Source organism: Canis aureus, chromosome 7, assembly GCF_053574225.1.
Source record: "Canis aureus isolate CA01 chromosome 7, VMU_Caureus_v.1.0, whole genome shotgun sequence".
Taxonomy (NCBI): Eukaryota; Metazoa; Chordata; class Mammalia; order Carnivora; family Canidae; genus Canis; species Canis aureus.
The window spans coordinates 29,606,232-29,632,964 of NC_135617.1; the positions used below are offsets into that span (position 1 = coordinate 29,606,232).

Below are 26,733 nucleotides of genomic sequence, written 5' to 3' on the forward strand. Positions count from 1 at the left end.
CACCGCCTGTCATCTGGACTATTATAGTAAGCTACTTATTGTCCTTTGTGTTCCCCTAATGTCAGCCCTTCTCTAGTCCTCTCACCCCTACCACACAAAGCAGCATATGATTCCTTGCTCAAAACTCTGGCAAGCCCTGATGCCTGGGTGGCGCAGTCAGTTTATAGGTCTGACTCCTGGTTTCCACTCAGGTCATCATCTCAGGGTTGTTAGATCTGCAATTGAGCCATGTTGGGCTCCACACTTAATGCCGAGTCTGCTTAAAAGACTCTTTCCCTCTCCCTCTGTTTATAACTATGTTGTAAACTCCACAAGACTATTTTGTTCACTTCTTTGTCAATAGCACCAAGAACAGTGCATGACAAATGGTAAATGCTCAGTAATTATGTACTGTCTGAATCGTAACTCTGATTTCTTTAATTTTTAGAAAATTTCTTTCCCAGTCCATGTTCTAAAGTTCTATTATTTGGTCACTTATTCTTTGAATTTTTAAAAGATTTTGTTTATTTATTTTAGAGAGAGAAAGAGAGAGAGAGCATGTGTTGGGGGAGTAAGGGGGTGGGAGGGGCAGAAAGAGAGGGAGACGCAGACTCTTCACTGAGCAGGGAGCAGGGAGCCAGAAGCAGAGCTCCATCCCAGGACCCTGAGGTCATGACCTGAGCTGAAGGCAGATGCTTAACCAACTGAGCCACCCAGGTGCTCCTATTCTTGATATTCTTAACTAAAATATATTAACAGATTCCCCTAAACCTTGGGTGAATATCTCTTATTAGGTACATCTCAGCACCATATTTCACTGAATACAAGACTTTATCAATTATAAGATGCATGATTATTTTTATATGCCACTAAAAAAAGGTTGCCACTTATATAACATGCTATTTATTGTAAGAAACATCTTTATTTATGAATTATTAAAATTTAAGAAGTAAATGTCTCTTAGAATTAATGAAATGCAGCATTAAGGGATACCTGGGTGGCTTAGCAGTTGAGCATCTGCCTTCGGCTCAGGGTGTGATCCCAGGGTCCTGGGATGGAGTCCCACATTGGGCTCCCTGTGGGGAGCCTCTTCTCCCTCTGCTTATGTCTCTGCCTCTCTCTGTGTCGCTCATAAATAAATAAATAAATAAATAAATAAATAAATAAAATCTTTTAAAAAATATGGCATTAAGCATATTCCATGAGGCAGATATTATCCCTCTAGTTCCTATATTAAGAGGTACAGAGGCTGGTGAGGAGAGAGACAGGTGTGTGTATGTATTCTAATAATGTGGGCCATGGTGAGTGGTATTAAAGAAAGGAGGAGGGTAACCATAGAGATTGTTTTGTTGTGCGTGCTTGGTATGCTGGAAGGCAGGGTGAAAGCTGATTTTATCTAAACAAGTCTTTTGTGTGTGTGTGTGTGTGTTTCTTTTAACCTCATTCTGTGGCTGTTGAGAAGTGTCTAGTTCTTTAAGGGATAGGCATAATGATAAAAATAGCACAAAACACAAAGACCAAGACAAATAATTTTCAAATTAATCCAACCTGTTTTTTTAGATAAATAAAGTCTAGTGTCATCTTTTGGTAAAGAACCAATTTCATTTGCGTTCATTTCAAAAGCATTTAAGCTTCCCCACAAGGATGTTTCTGGTGAATAAAATGGAAATCCAAGATGAAAAACTGCCAGGTCAGTTATCAGAGCATTTGATTTATTGCTGAGAGGCAGTTGACTTCAACTCTGCATGTCTGCAAGTCATTGTATCATCTGTACATTTTCTCTTGAAATCACTTGTACATAGATACTGAATCACTTTACATGCCATCTGGTCGTAAAGGATCCGGAGCTCAAGACACCATGCAATATTAGATTAGCAATAGTGTTTTACAGGAACATTATCACTGAGAACAAAGACACTGAAGGACAAAGAACAATTCCATTCTAAGCTAACACAATCTAACACATTGGATTCTATCCGATAAGTGTTTTCAGTGTCTACAAAGAAAACAAAATGCTTTATCTCATAAGGCAGATCATTTTCCACGGTGATCCTTTTATACTTAGCTCTTACCTCACATTTAATATTATTTAGATTCATCTTCCATTCCTGAAAGGCCTAGATTATGTACATTGAAAACTTGGAAGAAAGCAAAAAAGAAACTTTAAAGCAAAGAGTATATGCAAAGCTCTCTTCTCTCCTACCTCTTGTATCTTTTGTTGGACTCTTTGACTACTAGGTCTTTCTTGGACTGATCAGATACTGCACTCTAGGAAGAAAAAAAGTTTGAAAACAAGTGGAGTATAAGGTTCTATGTCAATATGGGGTGAAGCTACCTGTAAAGGGCCATCCAAGATCAGGGTGGAAACCAAAGGTACACAGAGAAAGAAGGAGGAGAAATGAGTTGGAATTTGACAGCTGGTACTGACAGAAGGTTTGAGCAGTTTCCACAAAAACTGGATCTTTGGGGAGACATGGCACTAAAGGAAAAGAAGCTTTGCTATGTTGTATGTGCTACACACTCACCTGTACACTGCTTCTGCCTCTTAAAACTTTAGTGAAAGCCTATAACCCTTTCAATGCTTTTTGGGTTTTTTGGATATGACAGTATATCAAGATTGGTTATAGAGTGAAAGCAAAGCAGTGTAAAAAGTCTAGCTTTATTTGAGTCCCATTTACTTACGTTCCCACGACTCAGGCCCATCTTGGCTGAAAAGTAAAGTATGCAGTGTACTTGGTTTCTCTAATGGCCTCCCCCTCTCTCTATCTCAGCACATCCACTGAGGTGCCACTGGCTACCAAGCTCCCCACTTGTATTCTCCCATTTTCCATACCATCCACCCGAAGTACCATGTCCTGGGTCCTGCTCCACTAGAGACACACTAAGGGAGTGACCAGTTGAAGGGCATGGCAGAAGAATGTAGTGGTTAAGAACATGGGGTATGAGGGAAACTGGGGAGCCTGCTTCACCCTCTGCCTATGTCTCTGCCTCCCTATGTCTCGAATGAATGAATCAATCAATCAATCAATCAATCAGTCAATCTAAAAAAGAACATGGGGCATGGAATCAAAGAGACCAGGTTTGAATTGGCTCTGCTTTTCCCAGTTATATGAAATTGGAGAAGCTGCTTAGTTTCACGGAGCCATTTTTTTCCTCAGGTAAAAGAAAGTGAATGCCTACCTCTTGATGGTGGTGAAGAATTAAATAGTGTTTGCACAGTAGACACTATTGTTTTGATTTCCCCAGCAGTCCTACTTTCCTTCTTCTGGTGACAGAGTCTGTCCCCAATTCAATACCTTATATCCCAGCTACAGTGAGTCCATCTGAGTCTATCCCTGGAATATGTTTCATCCTAGAGCTAAGGAGGGAATAATCCTTTTGTGCTCTTGTCATGATCCAGACCTGCTGATGGCCATGTCTTCTATTCTGTGGAAAAGCCAGGCTGAATGAATCAAGCTGAAGACAAATTTTGAGTAATATGTCATATTAGATTATTTAGACCAATTCTTACACTGAAAAAAATTGATGTAAAATATTTTTCTTTTGTTTTCTTAAGGTCATTGAGGAGCTAAAAATATAGTAAGCTTACAATCTAAGAATGGAAATGAGGGGAAGCTGCTTATACCCATAGAGGATTGCAAAACTGAGCTCCTGTCTTGATTAAGTCAGGTGTACAGGGGACATAAATTGAATCCTAAAATCAATCTAAGTTGGAATGTTTGATAGCGGACTTATCCCGATAAAGCTAAGGCCCCAAAGGGCTATGGCCTTAGAATAAAAGTAACTTAAAGTAAACCTGACTCCCCATCTCACCATCACTACCCACCAGAAGAGAATGCAAAGAGAAGATCCCTTGGACTGGTGCAGAACAAAAGGGGGGAATATCCCTGAGAATTTACAACTACAAGCTAGACTTCCTGCAGTTTTGCAGCCCCAAATCATATCACCTAAATAGCCCAAAAAACTTTAGGCCCAAATTTAGCTCAAAGTAGTCCTGAGCTGTAAAGACATGTGATATAAGCAAAAGAAAATCCCCACTAAAGAAATTTTATTGTAGGCCTTAAAGACTTGTCACAAATGGTTTTCCAGTAAATATATGTGGATCTTATAGTAAAAAATAACAAAACCCACAAGGAAACAAAGCATTATGAGTGAAACTTCCAAATTATAAGCAAGAAAAACAAAACTAGAGACCTCAGATGTTAGAATTCATATACAAGGATTATTTTTTTAAATATGTAACATAGTTAAGCAAAAAAAAGAAAAAAGACAGGCTTATAAATATCAGAAAGCAAATTTCAATAAATTTCAAAAGACTGAATCCATGTGGTGCATGTTCTTGGACCACAATGCAATTACAACTTTGAAATAAAAATTAAAAAGACAATAATAATGTCCCAATGTATTTGATTTTTAAGAAACAACATTTACAAATTAATAGAAAAAACTATGGGCATCAGAAAATATTTTTAACAGGATTATATTGTTTTCAAATAAAACAAATAAGACTTGTAAGGTATATTGAAGGTCAAATTTGGAGGAAATTTATAGTCCTAAAATACAAATAATTCCCAAAAATAAAGGTTAAAAGTTAATGAGCCAACATCCATCCCAGGAATTTAGAAAAGAGGAAAGTAAAGCCAAAGAAAGTATAAAGAAGGAAAAAATAAATATGAGAACATAAAGAAATAAAATAGAAAACAAACATGTGACAGGATTCAGCAAAGCCAAAAGATGGTTCTTTAAAAATGCTAATATGAATTATAAATCTCTGGTAAATCTTGTGAAGAAAACAGATTTCTGAGTCCAAGATGGGGCACAGAGTCTATATATTTTTAAGGAGCTCTATAGCTTAATAGTTGTGAAAAGATGCTCAATATCACTCATCATCAGGGAAATTCAAATCAAAAGTACAATGAGATAGCATCTCACATTTGTCAGAATGGCTAAAGTTAAACAACACAGGAAACAACAGGTGTTGGCGAGGATGCAGAGAAAGGGAAATCCTCTAACATTGTGGGTGAGAATGCAAGCTGGTGCAGCCGCTCTGGAAAACATTGTGAAGGTTCCTCAAGAAGTTAAAAACAGAACTATCCTATGATCCAGCAATGACACTACTAGGCATTTACTCAAAGGATACAAAAATACTGATTCAAAGTATTTCGAATGTTTATAGCAGCATTATCTACAAATTTTGAATATTTATCGCAGCATTATCTACAGTCACCATTTGTATGGTATATATATATATACAGTGGAACATTACTCAGCCACAAAAAAGAAGAGTTAAATCTTGCCATTTGCAATTATATAATGGAGCTAGAGAGTATTATGCTAAGTGAAATATGTCAGAGAAAGACAAATACCATATGATTTCACTCATGTGTGGAATTTAAGAAACACACAAACATGGGGTGGGGAGTCTTCAGCCCAGACTCAAGTATAAGAACAAATAGAGAGTTGCTGGAGGGGAGATGGGTGGGGGATAGGTTAAATGAGTGATGGGCAATAAGGAGGGCACTTGTGATGATCACCGGGTATTGTGTCTAAGTGATGAATCACTAAACTCTACACCTGAAATTAATATTACACTGTATGCTAAGTGGAATTTAAATAAAAACCTGGAAAGAAAAAAAAAAAGCTGTATGGCTTAATAATTCACATCATGTCAAACAAAGACCAATTATAAAGTTGTGTTTTATTTATCAACTTTTTGAAAGGTTATGGTTCAAATAGACATATTTACAATAAAAAAAGATAAATCTTAGTGGTGATTATTTATTCTTCTATGGTCCCTATTGTCTCTTATCCTCTTACTTAGATTATTCTTATTCTAGGGACTTCATAGATTTGAAAGTGGAATAGCCAGTATGACTGGGCCATTCTCCCAGATTTTGTCAGCTGCTTTTCAAAAAAGGCTAACTCTCTTAGAAGCCCTGGAACTGTGGGGCTTCCAGTCTTATCTCAGAGGTGGTAGAATTTGAAAGTAGGCAAAATTTGCCTTGAGGATCATCTCTCTTCCTGAACGTTTCCATCTCTCCTCCAGATGGTTTCAGATTCCAAGCTGCTGACTTCACCAGTCGAATACCTTCTTTTTACAACATACCAATTTGTACTGCTATACTCAATTTCTGGGGTTCTGTACCTCCTTTCTAGTCCTATTTCTAGAAGGATCCTAATCTCAGCTAGCTTTTGTGATAAACTAATTTGTTTAAAATACTAATAACTAAAATGATGTATTACTTCATTAAGGCTGGCAGTTACTCAACTTCTAGAGAAACAAGGTTGGTCTGAACATATCTAAGGCTTTATCTGGATCTTGAAAAGAATAGTATTAAATGACCAATTTCATCTTTTTTGGACACTCATTGATACAAGATCTTCTCAGAACTAAGGCTAGAAAATTTTGTTTACCATAATCCAGAGTGACTGAAAAAAATCTAATGAAGTTTAAAGAAACCATCTCAGTGGTTTTATTAACCAGAAATGTGTAATGATTTACTTTCCCTGTTTAAAATAAGCATTTTAGGGGTTATAGAATCTTGGTCCATAGAAAATCCCTAATCTGATTTTGTAAAATTATCATGACTTCAATCTTCACCAAGAATGTGAAGTATATACAAATTAAACAAAAAAAATACTGCCCTAAGAAAGATTTGAGGGTTAGTGTCAGTAAATAAAATAGGAAGTCTTTGCAAGACAACTCAAGTTAGTGATAGCAATGGATTTACTTTCATACAAAATCACACCATTGCCTCCAGACATTTGGATCACCAAAAGTGACATTTGATGGTCAAAGTTAATATGCATGCACATGACTATTTTCTCAGTTGTAAATAAGGGTTAAAATGCTAAGGTATACTTAATTAACACTTTTAGGTGTTTTATTTATTACTTTAATAAAATGCATAAGAATGTTTAATTTCATGAATAAGGAAATGGAGACACAGCAAGACAAAGTGACTTTCCCATAGTCATAAAGGAAGATGGTGGCACATTTCCAGTATATTTGATCTGTCCCTTTTTGCTCGCCTATGGTTCATTTAACCAGCTAAAGCACAGCAAACTCTGGGATTTGCCCACGTAATTTTTTCTATTTTCAAAAAAGGTGTGAAAACACTCACTTAAAGTGTTAAGGTTGGGCAGTGAAGCCAGATGTGGGCAGATGGCAAACTACATGTGTAAACAGCCCTGACTCTGGCAAGGGCAGTAGAAGGCTGTGGGGCATTCATTTGACATTCTATTCAAATCTATAATCTCTCAAGGCACAGTAGGAGGGAAGAGCCTCTCTGCTTTCCCATGACAACACAGTATAAGTGAAAATATGTGTTTCTGAAGGTCAGCCAAGGACCTGGAAAGAGGATAGTTGGCACTGACACTTATATTATCTACTTCTTGCTATCCCTACCCCTTCACTTGCCCTCTGATCAGGATCCAGCATGCAGATTCACATGTGCACAAGGCCACATACACAAAGTTATTCTTTGTAACACTCTAATAACAGGGCACAAAGGAAACAAGCCTGAGGTCCATCAGTAAGGTTATGGACAGGTTGCAATTTATTCATTAATGGGAAATTTTAAGGTAGTTAAAATAAATTAGTTAGATCTACAAGAATAATTAAGTCTTAAAAGCATAATGTAGGGCAACCTGGGTGGCTCAGTGGTTTAGCACCGCCTTCAGCCCAGGGCCTAATCCTGGAGATGCAGGATCAAGTCCCATGTCCGGCTCCCTCCAAGGAGCCTGCTTCTCCCTCTGCCTGTATCTCTGCCTCTCTCTCTCTCTTCTCTCTCTCTCTGTCTCATGAATAAATAAGTAAAATCTAAAAAAAAAACCAAAAAACAAAAAACAAAACAAAACCCAACAACATAATGTAGAAAAATAAAATGAAATGGAAGTTGCTGGTACCTTTTGACACCATCTATGTTGCTCCCTTTTGTCTGTGCAATCCTAATCAAAGCAAAAAAAGATTTTTCCAAGGAAATCTGCATCACCAAAATCTTTGATGTTATATTTTCTACTGTATCCTTTTATAGTAAAATAATCTATTACCACTCTTTATTAGAATAATTGGTTTCTTTTCTACTGTATCTGTTAATAATGCTGCTGACTCTGATAAATTCTATGTGCAAAATTCCCATGAAGATGTAGCATTAGACTACAGACCTTGTATGTGTTTAGAAAAAAATTGAAATGTAAACCTTTTATTATAAGACATATTTTCCAATTAAACTTTTATGCTTTTAAATTAGTTTTTAATACTCAATACATGTAAATAATTCAAGCATCAAAAAAGTATAGAAGGGTATACAGAAAAAGTTTGTCCTACCCCTTGTCTTCTTTCTACTGTTTTCACCCCTCCAACAGGTAAAAAGTGTTACTATTTTTGTGTTGAAACAGATCTTTAAGCCAATCAAAGAGATGTGTGATAGCTATGTAGTCCTAGTGATTTGTTTATTAGGAAATTTATATGAGCATATTTGTGGAGAAGTTGATGTCCATAAATCAATATGCCAGTCCGAGAGAAGTAAGGCCCATCTTCTCCTACTGCAGATCCTAGCCTCTAGGTGGGAAAACTGGCAAATTCAGTTGTAATAAAAGCCCCTGTATGATCAGTTTGGGGTTCATCCCATTGTCAGAATCCATGACACATCTCAAGTTCTGGTCTCTATTCCAAAAATATGGTCATAATAGCCATAACCAGTTGGATGAAAAAAAACCACAGAATTACAACTGACTGGTTAAAGAGAAGACATTTGCCATAACTTCAAGTGATGGGTATGACATTGACATTAAGACAAAGGCATTATGGACAGAAGAAACCACACTAGAGAACATGTAGGGGTCGGAGAGTATGAACACACTTAAAAATTTATAGGTAACCTGTTTCTGAAGGGTAGTATGTAGCTGAGATGTTGTTTATATTTTGGGAAATAATGAAAGGCAAGCCAGGAAAGTTTAATTTGAGAGAAGATGATGGGAAATCCCCAAGTCCTGAGGTCAGTAATTTGTGTTTAAATATGCATGCAGTAAAACCATTGAAAGCTTTTGCACAAGTATGTGGCATGATCAGGGCTGACCTCCAGAATGAGAAATTTAGAGAAGATGAAAAATTGAATTGGGAATGGGAAAACTGGACTAAAAAAAGATGAATTAGGGGCAGGAGAAGCATATATTGGGTTGATTATAGTTTATACCTATTTTCCTTATAAAATAATTAATAGCACAATATTTCAACCTCAAAAATATTTCGATCTGGATGATAAATTAATACGCTCTCCCAGTTAGAAGACTTTTGCAACATTCCGGGCACGTGAAATTTTAACTGGAACTTGAGAAGCATGTTCAGGATATGAGAGTTAATATTTGGGATGCTTGGTAATGAGATATGGGGGCAACAGAAGAGTCTTGTCAAAGAACCACTTTAAGATTTTGAATCCACTAAGTGAGAGGGAGATTTGTGGTACCAAGATATAAGATAGGACAGTTAGGGAAGGAACCAATTTAGAGGTAATTTAAGAGACATTTTTGGTAGCCTATTCAAAGCTTTTCCTCACCTCCACTACTTTCTCATTAGAAGAGATCCAAATTTGAAGATTTGAAGAGTTATTCACCTTATGCTATACAACTATATTCCTATGGGAAAGGAATCTAGATTAGTTACGGTAACTAATCACTGCCCCTGACTGACTTGGGAAGGGTCTTGTGACCTACTTCTGGCCAATGAGATGCTGGGGGAGGTCTAGTGGGAGGTAACACATCTAGAAAAGATTAGTTCTTATAAAGAAGCCTACAGGAGACATAGGGTCTCTATTCCTGCCTTCAGACGTTGTTATGAAAAAAATAGGATTCCTGAAGCTGCAGTAGTCATCTTGGGATCTGAAGTGTGAGCCTAGTAATGTGCTAAGACAGGCAGAGTGTAAGGTAAAAGGATGCCACTGATACTACTGGGCAACTGAATAATCATTTCTGGAGCCTCTCTGCTTCAGGACTTCTTGTTAGATGAGATGACAAATCCTTTGTTCGGAACATTTTGAATTGTGTCTTCTATTACTTATATTTCCAAAATTCTTTTCAGTGATAGAGAGGTAAGTGCAGGATTAGGGAGGTAGGAAATCATAATGTGACTTCTGATTAATATCACAAGCTGAAAAGTAAGCCCTTTATCACCCAAACTTCCATAGCATTTCATCTGTACATCTCATATGTCTCTCTTCCCATTCTAACCAATAGTATAGCCATCAGAGTAGATGTCCTGTGTCTTCTTTGAGATTGTAAACCCTCCTTGTTGTATCTTTGCAGCACAAAGACCAATGCTTATATAATGGAAGTCCTGAATAAGTAAGTCTTCAAGTAGAAAATGAGTACATTGAACAAAAGTAAGGCACTTAGAAGGTATACTGCCCCAGATGTCAAAAATATGTGTGTTATTTAGGCAATATTAGAAAGTAGGCTATTAGAGGTGTTTGAGAAAAGGTTATATGTATATCTACCATTTTGTAGCCTGAATTATCTGGATAATTTTATCACAGAAATGTTTTTTCAGAGTAATTGATCAAACTGTGTAAAAGTTTTTATTTATTTATTTTTTTAAAGATTTTATTTATTCATTCATGACGACACAGAGAGTGAGAGAGGCAGAGACACAGGCAAGGGAGAAGCAGGCTCCATGCAGGGAGCCCGATGTGGGACTCAATCCCGGGACTCCAGGATCATGCCCTGGGTGGAAGGCAGGCCCTAAACCGCTGAGCCACCCAGGGATCCCTGTGTAAAAGTATTTTAATAAGTAGACATACTTTTCTGAAGAAGTGCAAGAAACATGAGACTTAACCTCAATAGAATGGACACAATGGGCTTTAAAATCTACTTCACTAGAAACAATGAGGATAAATAACCTAATGTATGTAAAGTCACTTTGAGCCCTTTGGAAACTGCTATAGGAGTCAAATATATTATAAGTACTAATGATCCATATTTGCAGTCTTCCAGACTGTTAGTAGTGTTACACTGAAGCCTAAGTTCCAAAAATACAATTTCTTTTATCCCAGAAAATAAAAAAAACACAACAATAAATAGAATGACAAATAATAATTATTGCTTCTCATAATTATTATTTCTTAGCATAATTATTAATTATCACATTGCCACAGAACTCTGACACTTCACATTATTTTGACCGTGGAGGCAATTTCATGCTTACTAACACTTGAAGCTACCAACACTAACACTTGCTGAAGCAGAAGTTTGGATTTGTCAGATTATAAATATGAAGACTGGGGGAGTTCTGAAAGAAATGGCTATGGACCAAATGTGAAAAGAACCATAAATAACATGATTCATTCATTATCTAAATAAAAATTGTGTTTCAGATTAAAAGGGCTCAATAAAAGTAATTGAAAATATATAATTTTTATAATATTTATATATTGGACAGAAATTAATTTTATAGTGGATCTATAAAATATTTATATTTAAAACATTTTTGAAATAAATATATTTTTATTTATATACACCCATATATATGAAATATATTTATACTTATAAAATGTTGATATAATTAATACTAAATTAACATTTTATTATCAATTTATTTGTTGTGATAGCTGTTATATTTATTAAATGCTTACTATTTTTGTAAGCTTAAAGATCTATTTATAAATCAAATAAAAATATTAATATCCATTACATCAGTATATATTTAATAAAAATGTCAAAAACCTTCTCTATATCAATTACCTAAACATTAAAAATGTAAAAGCAGCAGGGACGTCTGGGTGGCTCAGTGGTTGAACGTCTGACTTTGGCTCAAGGCTTGATCCTAGGGTCCGGATCAAGTTCTGCATCGGCTCCTGGTGGGAGCCTGCTTCTCCTTCTGTCTGTGTTTCTGCCTCTCTCTTTTTCTGTGTCTCATGAATAAATAAATAAAATCTTTAATAAAATAAAAGCAGTAATAGTACTTATGATGTATTTATGTAATTTCTCTAATTATCTTTATTAATAGCATTTTCTGAAAAAAAAAGTTTTCAAGGTAGTCATTTTTTTTTCATCAAAATGCCTGAAATCTTCTTCAGAGGTTAAAATTATAGTTAATTGTATTTTCATTTGATTCATTTCTATAGATCATGATATTTTCAATAGAAAAAATACTCTTTCTAACTGATAAATTCAAAAACTTCCGACAAATGGATGATAGTGCCAATTACATTTTTTAACATTACCTTTCATAATATTTCCTCAAAAACTTATTGCCTCCATTTAGATTATCTTTCTTCAGGAAATATTTTTATAAGACAGAACTCATCAGTGAGCTACCTCTACTCATTATTCATTTGTATATTTTGCCGAATTTAGATACTACAGTATCTTTAAGTTTTATTAATTTTGTTTCATTCCAGGGCAAAATATAAATTTACATGATTAAAATATAAGCTACATCAAAAATTTCTCTTTAGGTCAAGATATTCCAAATTACAATTATGTGATTTCAAAATTCTTTCTTGTATGCTATTAGAACTCTCTTGGTTTAATTTGTTCATTTCCTTTTTTGCTTTAAGTACAATAATATTTCATATTTACAAATTTTTATTAACTTAAATTTGCTAAAAACTTCAAAGTTAAACCTTCTTCACTGCATTTCTTGATTATTTGACTAAATATGTCTTAGCGATTTTGGACAAAATGCAACTCTAATTAATATAAAAGATTTGCTTTCAAAAAGACCTAATATCATGGTAGAATAGGTTAACTTAAAAATCAGTCCTTTGGGGATGCCTGGGTGGCTCAGTGGTTTAGCACCTGCCTTCAGCTCAGGGCATGATCCTGGAGTCCTGGGATCAAGTCCCACGTTGGGCTTCTTGCATGGAGCCTGTTCTCCCTCTGCCTATATCTCTGCCTCTCTCTCTCTCTCTCTCTCTCTCTCTCTCTGTGTGTCTCTCATGAATAAATAATAAAATCTTTAAAAAAAATGAGTCCTTTAAAGCATCAAACATTTTAAAAATCCAATTTTTGATGGGCAGCCAAAAGAGAAATTCTATACTACCCTGCTAAATTTTTTTCAACATCAGCTCTGAACCATGCCTCCACCAATTCCAAGTATATTTCTGATCTATAGATTTTTTAATTTAGAAAAATTGTTTTTTATGATGCCTTACTCACCAAAATTTTATTTGTATTTTCACTACAAAAGCAATGAATTTTCCTTCAATGATGAACTTTTAAAATGATTTCACATTTATAGTAATGAGCTGTATTTTATTTTTGATAGAATGAAACTATAAAATTCTGTAATTTCACGAATTAGATTAAAAAATAAAATTATTCGTGAATTCAATTGATTTTGTATTGAAGCCTTTGCTGATACTGATGTCATATTGATGTCATTTAACTATTTGCACTTTTTTTTAGTACTGTGCAAACATGTTAGCTATTAATGATTCATTTCTCACATATGCACAAAAACTTGTATATATGAGTGAAGCAGTTATCTGATCTAAATGAAAAGTCATTTAAGTCATGCTTTATGAGGTCTTATGTAAACTTAACATCTGCAACTTTGTATGTTAAATTATTATCTTTGGGCACACTATTTCTAAAATCCTACTGTTTTTTAGGTAGATATTGAAGATTTTGATCATATTTGTATCTTCTGGTTCTGAAATAGTATTGTCATTGTGGCTCCAAAGTTATTAAATGTTAGCAAGTATCTTGTGCAAGTTCCATATTCATCATAATCATGAACTTTTTGTTTTTCATTTTTAGTTTAATTTAATTAATCTATTTGAGAGAAAGAGCAAAACTGCACACGAGTGCACAAGAGCAGGGAGAGCAGCAAATGAAGGGGGAGAGAATCTCAAGTAAATATGTTGAATGCAGAGCCCAAGGCCGGGCTCAATCTCACTACCCTGAGATCATACCCTGAGCTGAAACCAAGAGTCAGAAGCTTAACCAAATGAACCATCCAGGTGCCCTACTCTTGAACTTTTTAAAAGTTCAGTGCTTCTTAAACTATTTATTGCAAAAGGGTAAAGTATTACTAAAAAATTAAATCAATGTTTGTAGAACTCCTTGGCTTCTGTTTCCTATACACATTTCATGCTTGCCTAATCTACTTTTGTCCATGTTTCTCAGCAACGCTTCAGGGTAGAGATCCAGGAGCTTTGTGCATGCATCTCAGTGTAGAAAAAGATACAACCAGCTGGTACATCAAGTGGCCAGTGGAGTTAATATTATCAGATACTTCTCTCTCCACCATTAGAGAAAGAATGAGTCAGGTGTCCCCACCTACTTGTATGTAAGCATACCTCAATTTATTAGGAAGAGCTGTATGTGCTACCCTTTAAAATAAGGTGTGGTAGATCAGTATAATAATGGCCTCCAACAAAGCCTGCTTTTCTGTGTAAATGCTCTTTTGCAATGAAATGTTGTCACTCTTCCATCAAGAGATGGTATCTGTTTATCCATTCTCTTGAACTTGCTTTGACCAATAGAATGTATTAAAGATTATGTTGTATGAATTCAGGAGCCTAAGCCTTAGTAGTAAGGCTTCCAGCTTCTACCATGGAACCCTGAGACCATCATGCTATGAAAAAGTCCAGATAGAGGCCACATGGAGGAGTACCATATCATGCCAGCTGACAGCCAGTACCAAAACCACAGACATATGAGTGAAGTCATTTTGGGCCTTCAAACATATCCCAGTCACCAACTAAGTGAGCCGCACAAGTAAGCCCTGATGAGATTAATAGAAGAGCAGCCGGTCAATCCACAGAATTAGTAAACCATAAGAATGGTTTATTATCTTTAGCCACTATATTTGGGGTGGTTTAGTATGTAGTACTAGATAGCTAATACAGGTGTTAGTTAAATTCTCTCTGGAGGGATGCCTGGGTGGCTCAGCCATTGAGCATCTGCCTTGGATGCTCAGGGTGTGATCCCAGGGTCCCAGGACTGAGTCCTGTACCAGGATCCCTGCAGGAAGCCAGCTTCTTCCTCTGCCTATGTTTCTGCCTCTCTCTCTCTGTCTCTCATGAATAAATAAATAAAATCTTTTTAAAAATGAAATAAAAAATTATCGCTGGAAAAACTCAGCCAAGGAACAATAAATTGTCACTGGTCGAAAGGGGGCAAGATGGCAGAGGAGTAGGGTCCTCAACTCACCTGGCCCCACCACTTACCTAGATAACTTTCAAACCATCCTGAACACCTACGAATCTGACCTGAGATTTTTTTTTTTTTTTTTTTTTTTGACCTGAGATTTGAAGAGAGAACAGCTGGAATGCTACAGAGAGAAGGGTTTTCCCTTCTAACAAGGTAGGAAGGCGGAAAAAAATAAAACAGAATCAAGTAGGGGAGGGGCCCCCAGAGGAGCCGGGCTAAGGCCTGGGGGAGAGCCTCCAGGACAGGAAGGCTCAGACTGGAAAAGTGGGAACTTTAAAAATCTGCACCGGGTTCTTCCCGGTCGGAAAGGCGCTTAGCAGGGAACCCGGGCAGGATTGCAGGAGGGGCGGAGAGGCCTCCAGTCTCCGGGGGTCACTAACAGAGGAGGTGCGCCCGGGGGAGAGCGCCCCACACCCCACGGGCCGAGCGCGGTAAAGGGCTGGAGCGCCCCAGCGGGGCCTCGGGGAGAAGCCGGTGAGTCAGGCGGGGGCTCGGGGCGGAGGGGGCTGCGCCCTGCTGCCTTGGGGAGCCCCGGCCCGGGAGCGGGATTCCAGCGCGCAGGCCCCGGACCCCAGGGCACCGAGGGGACACAGCTGGGATCCTATGCTCCCCTGGGACAGGCAGAGGCAGGGAGGGCACAGGACAGTGAGGACACTCTACTGCTGGGCACCCCCGTGCTGTGGCGGGTCAACGCCCCCACCCTGGGAGCATCCAGGCCAGTGTGGCCTGGGAACTGCGGTGGTTACTGCGGGAGCTGACTCCAGGGCTGGGGAGCTGGCTGCAGCCAGTGCTGTTGTTCCTCCTGGTGTCACCTTGTGCCTGTGACGGAACAGGGCCACCAGGGAGCAGGGGCCTCATGAGGTAACCAGGTCCCAGTGAGCCCGGCACCCGGCGGGAGGTAGGGCAGCTCCCCCAGGTGCACACACCTGAGAATTAGCACAGCAGTCCCTTCCCCAGAATACCAGCTGGAAGGACAGGGGAAGAGCAAGTTCTTGACCAAGCAGTGCTGGAAAGCTCCAGGGGAGGTTGAGGGATTTATAGTATATAGAACTAGATGATACCCCTCCTGTTGTTTTTTTTTTCTTCCTTTTTCTAGTACATTTGTTTTTATATCAGACTGTAAATTTCCAATTTTTTTTCTTTTCTCACCTTAACTACAATATTTTACCACCTCTTCATTTTTAAGATTTTTCTTTTTTGGCTTTCATATTTCTACAAGTACAGGTCTTAGATATATTTTCCACTTCTAGATTCCTTTCAACATACTCAACTTAATTTTGGGAGATATACAAGATGTTTTTTTGTTTTGTTTCGTTTTGTTTTTTGTTTTCTCTGCCTCATTTTGTTCTACAGTGGAGGAAGTTAATACCTTCTAAAACATGACCAGCATGCACCCAGAACCAAGTGGTATACCGTGCTGGTTCATTCTGTGAGATTCCTCATTCCCATTCTGCCCCCGTCTTTTATCTCATTTATATTTTGGTAGTCAATGTTGGGGATTTGTACAAGTATTTCTCGTTTATATAAATCTGGGACTGAGTATCTTCTAACCTACAGAACTTAATATATTCAGAAACAATAGGATCACTCTCTAGAACCTCTCAGGTAGACTACATTCTCCTTCCACTACAACTTCGTCACCACCACTATCTCCCAGTACCCCTCCCAATTTTTTTCTTTTCTCTTTTTTTTTTTTTTTCCTCTTCTTCTTGGGGATTCTTAGCCTTTTATTTTTTACTACTTTGCTTTAACATTTGTTTTTCATTTTGATGGTCTTTTTGTTTTATTTCATTCTGATCTTTGTTTTCAATTTCTGGCCTCTGACCTCATCAGAATAATCTAGGGTGAAATTTACTAGGGTCGTGGTTGATATTATTGACTCAGCCCACTCACACAGCTACTCTGCACTGAGCAAAATGACTAGAAGGAAGAATTCACCACAAAAGAAAGAATCAGAAACAGTGCTCTCTGCCACTGAGTTATAGATTTTGGATTACAATTCAATGTCAGAAAACCAATTCAGAAGCACAATTATAAAGCTACTGGAAAGCTACTGGCTCTGGAAAAAAGCATAAAGGATGCAAGAGACTTCATGACTGCGGAATTTAGATCTAATCAGGCTGAAATTAAAAATCAATCATCAAGTTCTGATGGCAAGGAAGGAAGCTGAGGAAAAAAGAGAAAAACAATTAAAACGCCATGAGGAAAGGTTAAAGGAAATAAATGACAGCCTCAGAAGGAAAAATATATGTATAATTGGGGTCCCAGAGAACGCTGAGAGGGCCAGAGGGCCAGAAAGCATATTTGAACAAATCATAGCTGAGAACTTCCCTACTATGGGGAGAGAAACAGGCATTCATATCCAGGAGATGAGAGGTTTCCCCCCCAAAATCAATAAAAACTGTTCAACACCTCGACATTTAATAGTGAAACTTGCAAATTCCAAAGATAAAGAGAAAATCCTTAAAGCAGTGAGAGAAGAGATCCCTAACTTATATGGGGAGAAAAAATTAGATTAACAGCAGATCTTTCCACAGAGACTGAGCAGGCCAGAAAGGGCTGGCAGGAAATATACAGGGTACTAAATGAGAAGAACATGCAGCCAAGAATACTATATCCAGAAGGTTCTCATTCAGAGTAGAAAGAGAGATAAAGAACTTCCAAGATAGGCAGAAACCAACAGAATATGTGACCACCAAACCAGCTCTGCAAGAAATATTAAGGGGGACCCTGTAGAAGAAAGAGGAAGCCCAAAGAAATAATCCACAAAAACAAGGACTGAGTAGGTATTACGATGACACTAAATTCATATCTTTCAATAGTTACTTTGAATGTGAATGGGCTAAATGATCCCATCAAAAGACGCAAGGTTTCAGACTGGGTAAAAAAGCAAGACCCTTCTATTTGCTGTCTACAAGAGACTCATTTTAGACCTAAAGACACCTACAGCCTGAAAATGAAAGGTTGGAGAACCATTTACCTTCTAATGGTCCTCAAAAGAAAGCTGGGGTAGCAATCCTCATATCACATAAATTAAAGTTTATCCCAAAGACTGTAGTAAGAGATGAAGAGGGACACTATATAATACTAAAAGGATCTATCCAACAAGAGGACCTAGCAATCATGAATATTTATGCCCCTAATGTGGGAGCTGCCAAGTATATCAATCAACTAATAACCAAAGTAAAGAGATACTTAGATAATAATACACTAATAGTAGAAGGTTTCAACATGGCACTTTCTGCAAATGACAGATCTTCTAAGCACAACATCACCAAAGAAACAAGAGCTTTAAATGATACACTGGACCAGATGGATTTCACAGATACATACAGAACCTTGCATCTGAATGCAATTGAATACACATTCTTCTCAAGTGCACATGGAACTTTCTCCAGAATAGACCACATACTGGGTCACCCAGGAAATTAGAGAAGAATTAAAAAGATTCATGGAAACGAATGAAAATGAAGACACACCATTCAAAATCTTTGGGATACAGCAAAAGCAGTCCTGAGGGAGGAACTACATCGCAATACAAGCATCCATCAAAAAACTGGAAAGAACTCAAATACAAAAGCTAACCTTGCACCTAAAGGAGCTAGAGAAAAAACATCAAATAGATCCCACACCCAGCAGAAGAAGAGAGTTAATAAAGATTCGAGTAGAACTCAATGAAATAGAGACCAGAAGAACTGTGGAACAGATCAACAAAACCAGGAGTTGGTTCTTTGAAAGAATTAATAAGATAGATAAACCATTAGCCAGCCTTATTAAAAACAAAAGAGAATAGACTCAAATTAATAAAATCATGAATGAGAAAGGAGAGATCACCACCAATACCAAGGAAATACAAACAATTTAAAAACGTATTATGAGCAGCTATATGCCAATAAATTAGGCAATCTAGAAGAAATGGACGCATTTCCAGAAAACCACAAACCACCAAAACTGGAACAGGAAGAAACAGAAAACCTGAACAGGAGGATAACCAGGGAGGAAATTGAAGCAGTCATCAAAAACCTCCCAAGACAAAAAAGTCCAGGGCCAGATGGCTTCTCAGGGGATTCTATCAAACGTTTAAAGAAGAAACAATACCTATTCTACTAAAGCTGTTCCAAAAGATAGAAAGGGACAGAACACTTCCAAACTTGTTTTATGAGGCCAGCATCACCTTAATTCCAAAACCAAACACCCCACCAAAAAGGAGAATTATAGACCAATATTCCTGATGAACACAGATGCAAAAATTCTCAACAAGATACAAGCCAATAGAATCCAACAGTACATTCAGAAGATTATTCAGGGCACCCCGGGTGGCTCAGTGGTTTAGCGCCGCCTTCAGCCCACAGCGAGATCCTGAGGTCTTGGGATCGAGTCCCATGTTGGGCTCCCTGCATGGAGCCTGCTTCTCCCTCTGCCTGTGTCTCTGCCTCTCTCTCTCTCTCTCTCTCTGTGTGTCTGCCATAAATAAATAAATAAAATCTTAAAAATAAAAGAAGATTATTCAGCATGACCAAGTGGGATTTATCCCTGGGACACAATGCTGGTTCAACACTTGTAAAGCAATCAATGTGATTGATCATATCAACAAGAGAAAAAACAAGAACCATATGATCCTCTCAATAGATGCAGAGAAAGCATTTGACAAAATACAGCATCCATTCCTGATCAAAACTCTTCAGAGTGGGGGATCCCTGGGTGGCTTAGCGGTTTGGCGCCTGCCTTTGGTCCAGGGTGTGATCCTGGAGTCCCGGGATCAAGTCCCACATCAGGCTCCAGGCATGGAGCCTGCTTCTCCCTCTGCCTGTGTCTCTGCCTCTCTCTCTCTCTCAGTCTGTGTCTCTCATGAATAAATAAATAAAATATTAAAAAAAAAAAAAAAACTCTTCAGAGTGTAGGGATAGAGGGAACATTCCTCAGCATCTTAAAAGCCATCTACAAAAGCCCACAGCAAATATCATTCTCAATGGGGGAAACACAGGGAGCCTTTCCCCTAAGATCAGGAACACGACAGGGATGTTCACTCTCACCACTGTTATACAATATAGTACTAGAAGTCCAAGCCTCAGCAGACAACAAAAAGAAATAAAAAGCATTCAAATTGGCCAAGAAGAAGTCAAATTCTCCCTCTTTGCAGATGACATGATACTGTACCTAGAAAACCCAAAACACTCCACCCCAAGATTGCTAGAACTCATAAAGCAATTTGGCAGTGTGGCAGGATACAAAATCAATGCCCAAAATCAGTGGCATTTCTATACACTAACAATGAGACTGAAGAAAGTGAAATTAAGGAGTCAATCCCATTTACAATTGCAGTTAAAAACATAAGATACCTAGGAATAAACCTAACCAAAGAGGTAAAGGATCTATACCCTAAAACCTACAGAACACTTCTGAAAGAAATTGAGGAAGACACAAAGAGATGGAAAAATATTCCATGCTCATGGATTGGAAGAATTAATATCATGAAAATTCAATGCTACCGACAATGTGTGGTAATTTACACATTCAGTGCAATCCCTATCAAAATACCATGGACTTTCTTCACAGAGTTGGAACAAATAATCTTAAGATTTGTGTGGAATCAGAAAAGACCCTGAATAGCCAGGGGAATATTGAAAAAGAAAACCAGAGCCGGGGACATCACAATGCCAGATTTCAGGTTGTACTACAAAGCTGTGGTCATCAAGACACTGTGGTACTGGCACAGAAACAGACACATAGATCAATGGAGCAGAAGAGAGAACCCAGAACTGGGCCCTCAACTCTATGGTCAACTAATATTTGACAAACAGGAAAGACTATCCACTGGAAAAAGGACAGTCTCTTCAATAAATGGTGCTGGGAAAATTGGACAGACAGCCAGGTGCAGAAGAATGAAACTAGACCATTCTCTTACACCATACACAAAGGTAAACTCAAAAAGGATGAAAGATCTAAATGTGAGACAAGAATCCATCAGAATCCTAGAGGAGAACACAGGCAACACCCTTTTTGAACTTGGCCACAGCAACTTCTTGCAAGATACATCCATGAACGCAAGGGAAACAAAAGCAAAAATGAACTGTTGGGATTTCATCAAGATAAAAAGCTTCTGCACAGCAAAAGATAGAGTCAACAAAACTCAAAGACAACCTACAGAATGGGAGAAGATATTTGCAAATGACATATCAGATAAAGGGCTAGTATCCAAGATCTATAAAGAACTTATTAAACTCAACACTGAAGGAACAATCCAATCATGAAAAGGGGCAAAGACATGAACAGAAATTTCACAGAGGAAGACACAGACATGGCCAACAAGCACATGAGAAAATGTTCCATTTCCCTTGCCATCAGGGAAATACAAATCAAAACCACAATGAGATACCACCTCACACCAGTGAGAATGGGGAAAATTAACAAGACCGGAAACCACAAATTTTGGAGAAGATGTGGAGAAAGGGGAACCCTCTTGCACTGTTGGTGGGAATACGAACTGGTGCAGCCACTATGGAAAACTGTGTGGAGGTTCCTCAAAGAGTGAAAAATAGACCTGCCCTATGACCCAACAATTGCACTGCTGGGGATTTACCCCAAAGATACAGATGCAATGAAACGCCGGGACACCTGCATCCCGATGTTTATAGCAGCAATGTCCACAATAGCCAAACTGTGGAAGGATCCTCGGTGTCCATCGAAAGATGAAGGGATAAAGAAGATGTGGTCTATGTATACAATGGAATATTACTCAGCCATTAGAAACGACAAATACCCACCATTTGCTTCAATGTGGATGGAACTGGAGGGTATTATGCTGAGTGAAGTAAGTCAATCGTAGAAGGACAAACATTATATGGTCTCATTCATTCGGGGAATATAAAAAATAGTGAAAGGGAATAAAGGGGAAAGGAGAAAAAATGAGTGGGAAACATCAGTGAGGGTGATAGAAAATCAGAGACTCCTAACTCTGGGAATCGAACAAGGGATAGTGGAAGGGGAGGTGGGCGGGGGGATGGGGTGACTGGGTGATGGGCACTGAGGGGGGCACTTTGTTGGATGAGCCCTGGGTGTTATACTTCATGTAGGCAAATCGAACTTCAATGAAAAATATACAAAAAACAAAAAGACTTGTCACTGGTCATCTTTCACGTTTAACTGCATGTTGAGTGTGAACTATGATCACTACATGCATGTTTTACATGCTACTAAATAACACTGTATCAGAAACTGAAACTACAAAATGGAGGTCTATCTAATACCCTGGCTTATTTTAATGCCACTATTAATAAGGCATCATTAAAAAATTTTTAATGCATTCTGGGCTAATAGTAAAGCAGATGGGATACCAAGATACCAGGCACAAACCATGACTGACCCAGGAAAATGGGATATCTGATCATATTAGCCATAGTCCAAAGTGAATTTCCGATCATCAGAAAATCAGAGCTCTACCATACTATGCAAAATCCAAACAGGAAGCTCTTGAAAGTGCTCAAAATTCCATTTGTACCAATCTGGACCCACAGGAAATTATTATTTTTTCACTCTTCCTTGACAAACTAATGGTTAAAATATAGTTCTGTAGCTTTCACCTACATGGGGAGAGAAAATAAGATATCATTTTCCTAGTACTAAACATATTTAGATTTTTTTTCTTCATGAGATTGATGGTTTTCAAAACCTATGATAATATGTTCTCCCAAAACTCCTGAGAGCACTGGAATATCCGTGAGTTAAAAATTCTTCTCCCCACATTAAGAACTGTTTAAGGCATTTTGATAAACTCCTCATCACATTTTTGAAATCTTGCTTTTCTTATGAGCTCTTTCCTTGTCCTAGTGTGTTGTACCGAAATGGAAAGTTAATTGATTTTTGAATGGTGGAAGGGAAAGGGTAATATCCTAAGGCTGCTTATAATTCCATTTTCTCTAAGCATGTGACTTTTTGTATCTGTGCAGTAGCTGACATTCAAAAAAAAAACAACTAAACTAAAGGGTTTTGAAATTACTTCTGCCTAGAAACAATTGTTAAAAAAACAAACAGTTTTCTACAACATGCTGGCTAAGTACACAAACATATAGTAGCCCGTACATATAAGCACACATTCTTCAATTAAGTATTTGTAGAGTAGTTAGTAGAATCTATCTTACTTAGGGCTGCCACCGATCTTTGGAAATCTGTTGAAACTGCTAAGATGGTGTGTGTAGTGATTCTGTGATTGTAGTGATTCTGATAAATGTTAAGTGGTCATTGGGAATGCTAAGTGTAGCAGGCAGCACGTAATAGGATTATGCAGATGTATGCCCATTCTGCCTGTGCCTGCTACAACAAAGAAAGCAGGCGTTCCCAGTTTAACCAACAATCCTCACCTACTCACCAAATTCCCCGACATGGGCTTTTTTTTCCCCCCCCAAGGCACTAGTTTTTAAACTTTTATTTTCCCAATTCCCTTGAGTACTGAATAATGAGAAAGTTTCTTTGTAATAATTCATTTGGTGAGTAGCATTTATCACATAGGACTGTGTCAGAATTTCCATATGGTCTAACTCCTGGCTTCTGCAATTTGAACTTTTTCTTATACTGTTGTAAACCTAAATTTTTTTTTTTTTTAATATTCTTTAAACACACACACAGTCTCACATACGGGGGAAAGTTCCTGAACATCAAAAGCTACTGATACCACTGTTGGAATTCAAAATCCTTAATGTTTCAAAACTCTTCATGTGACCAATTTAAATTCTTGTACAGATTATAAAATTCAGCTTAAGTGGGACAAGGGAAAGGGGAGGGTAAAAAGTAGGGCCTGAGGTTAAAACCCCATGACTAGATCCAGTGGTTAAATTGGAAGGAGATCACTGATTAGACACAAATCCTCAGGGAGGAAAAAATACAGGAATGAGCTTTTTAAGCCTAGAGGAAGAACTGGTGTGATCACAGTAATAATGATCTAGAGCAGGATAATCATTCCTAGTTCCTGACAGAATCAAGGGCACTTAAACCTTTCTTGGGATAATGTTAGAAAATTCTTTTTTTTTTTTTTTTTAATGAAACATGTTATTTCATCAACAGATTACAAATATCACAAGCCACAGTCTATTAAGTAGATTGTCTCTTTGTTCTCATTCAGTTCTAATAGCAACTCCTATGTATATCTGAACAAAGCTGCAATCCCTAGTGTGTGTCTGCCCTCAGAACATGGAATCTGTGTTGTCTAGTTCACGGTAATAGTCATCCTGAGGATCTACCACAAGAGCGGAGTCCTAATAGCCTAACATTGTACATAACATTTTTGAGTGTTGGGCCATTTGAAATATTAAATTAGTTTTCTCTATGTCTGAGCTCCCTCAGTTGCGGTGGCAATCACAGTTATTTGTCAGGGCTTTACATCTAACTTGTTTAGGCTACTCTCTCATTTGTAGTCCCTAAACTACCCTCCAAAATATTGTGTCTCCATTTTACACACACAGACATCAGGCTCAAACTGGAAATACACGTTGTTATATTTTGTACTAACAATGTCAGTGATTGCCTACTTACATACCCTCCTTTGGAAAACTGCCTCGTCCACTGTCCCAGCTGCATCGAGGGTCATGTCCTGTGCCGGGGAGATCCACTCTCTATTCCCATTCCAACACTCTTACCCTGGTCACACACAATTGCTTGGTCGTGACACACTTAGCTGACCAAGGGACCTCCAGGAAATAGGCTTGCTAGCAACCAGTGACACATCTTGGAATAAAATGCTTATCTCAGCCAATCAGATAGTTACTCTTAGGAATCAGAGTTAGGAAACACAGAGTGAGTCACAGGAGTAGCAGAAACTGCAAAGTTAACGATTCATGGCCAACTTCACGGCTATGATCTGTGTAGTCATTCAGGACCCCAAGCGTACAAAGGCTCTACCTTCGGGGCTCTGCTCTTGCTGTCTTGAAGTTCTTAATAATTTTTTAACACTGGAACCTGTATAGTCATGTTGCATGGGGCCCCACAAGTTACATAGTCAGTCCTGCTCAAGACAGAGAAATCAGAGCAACAATTCTCAACTGGAGAAAAGGATTCTAAGAGAAATACCAGAATCTCTGGGGGATAGAGGAGTGGGGTAGGAGGAGGCAATTGTAAAATCTGAGAAGACATAATTGATCTTGTCGTTTGTTTTTATTTTATAAAAAATATAACAAAACTATTATATTTATAATGCCAGTTACAGAAAATGAAACACAACCACACCCATGCCGTTGCTAGGCTACAAAGAAAATACAGAGATTGCTGACTAGAGTTTTCCCTCCCCTAATCCGGAGGGACATGTTTGCATTTCTGGGGGAAGTGTGAATGAGATGTTTTTATTTATGAAAAGTTGGCATCAGTTTAAGGGGCTGAAAATGGAGCAAGGAGAAGTGGGGAACCATGATGTGTCCAGAGAGAGTGGACATGAAGAACAGAGAAAGCTGGAAATGATGGTGCTAACTTGAGAATTCAGGCCTTTCCTACTGCTCTGTTTCATCGGAGCACACAGCCAGCCCAGTCACAGATATATGGGATCTTCCCTGGCCCATCTGTTGCTCATTTATAAAGAAGAACAAAACAACTGTGCTTGCTATTCGAAAGGAATGTGGCCCTCCTTTGTCATATACAGACAATTAGCAGCTTATTAGTTTTCAAAATCAAATAATTTTTATTAGGACCAAATTGATGTAATCATAATGTTACTATCTCAGCTCCCTCTTTTTACCTAGAGAGGTCCAGAAGCCCTTTCAAATGCAGAGATTGGCTCCTTTCCCCAGCTCTAGGAACAGTTTTAAGAGAAAAGAGACTTTGTCAGATTTGAGAAGAAAACTGCCTTTTTCGAAAGGGTTGTGAATCATCTTTCAGCTTCTCTTAGCGACACATTTAACATTACTTCCTAGGTCATCAGGAAAACAGCTTTTCACGTCTAAGTACAAAAAATAGTCTCAGATTAAAGAGAAACAATCATTAGGGCTTTCAGCCATTACAAACAGTCTGTTAATGAGATAATTAAGAATTGCCTGAGAATATGCGATGTTTTTTCGTTTCAAAATATGTGGGGCATTTTGCATTTGATTTAGATGCCAAGTGTCTGTGGGCACAGAACACAACTTTGCGATTCATTTGGGAACCAGCACAGAATGAAAGTGTAAATACCATATCAGTAAATTTTTTTTGTTGTTTATTTCAGTTCTAAACATCCCCTTTTGTCCCTTTCATCACTTTGGAAAATTTCTGTACAGAAAATATGTATCTTTTTCAATTGAAGTGACTTACGTGTTATTTTGAGAAACTTTTCAGAATTTCATGACACTTCTTGAAATAGCTAAAGACCCCTGGGGTGCTGCAAATCCAAATAATGAAAGCATTAAAAATAGCAAAGAGAAGCCACCTGAAGCAATGAGGGATAAAATGTTACTTTTTTATGGAATATATGTACACACACACCACCATCTGCAAATACTCCCATGCTTACCCTTGGCCAAAAAGATTTATCTTTCCGGAATTTTGAAACCCTTTAACAATATTCTCATTACATCGTACTGGTAATAATTTTTTTTACAGCATTAGCTATTTTTTTTTCAGATTTCATTTCATTAATCCTTA

The 26,733-nt window shown here is 37.9% G+C and overlaps 1 long non-coding RNA gene across 1 annotated transcript in view; it reads right to left on the reverse strand.

Annotated features, from left to right (window-relative positions):
• Positions 1-24,805, reverse strand: part of LOC144317198 (uncharacterized) — a 169,909-nt gene extending 145,104 nt beyond the window's left edge. The window contains exon 1 of the long non-coding RNA XR_013383132.1: positions 24,665-24,805. This is a non-coding gene — a long non-coding RNA (uncharacterized LOC144317198). The remainder of the gene's footprint in view (positions 1-24,664) is intronic.
• Between the last annotated feature and the right edge of the window lie 1,928 nt (positions 24,806-26,733).